Genomic DNA, 652 nt, shown 5'->3' on the forward strand with positions numbered 1-652 from the left:
CTTGGTGGCAATTATGGAAATATAATAATCACAGTAATTAAAAATGTAGTAAGAAATTTTTATGATGGTTTTAGTTTTCTTGTTTTCATCTGTGTCCTCCTGTTACATCATCATTATCATTTTATTATTTTCATGCATAAAGACCCAATAAATATGAGACATTTGTTGTGTGAGATTATTGGATTATTCCCTCAGAAACTTTGTTTTTGATAAGTTATGAGCAATGATCATGAATATTTTTGAAGTGCTGTTGTGTAAGCGGCCGTCTGAATGGTTCACCTTAAAATTACAGCATTTAAGGTCACAAAAGTCCGCCTGTGTGGGTCACTAGTTTGGTTCCAGTACAAAAGTCAAGCCTTTATCTCATCTGTTGTTCGACAGCATCTGCTGCTGTGGACTCTTGACTCGCTGAAGTTGCGTTACAGCCAGGTGTAGTGCCAAAATAGTTGCACCCGTCAGAAAGTGCCTTCCCATCCTCAAGAGCGCGCAGAGGAGCAGGAGCCACGGCGCGTTCATGACTGAAAGAAGAGTTCGCGACTCCTCTTTCAAAATAAAGTCTGTCCTGCAATCAAGTGTTATAAGAAATAATCTGGATAATTGTAGTCAATATAATTTAATTTCCTTAATTTTAAACTGTAAGGAACACATAATG

This window comes from Pundamilia nyererei, unplaced genomic scaffold, assembly GCF_000239375.1.
Source record: "Pundamilia nyererei isolate P.nyererei 1_Seehausen unplaced genomic scaffold, PunNye1.0 scaffold00314, whole genome shotgun sequence".
In the NCBI taxonomy this organism is placed as follows: domain Eukaryota; kingdom Metazoa; phylum Chordata; class Actinopteri; order Cichliformes; family Cichlidae; genus Pundamilia; species Pundamilia nyererei.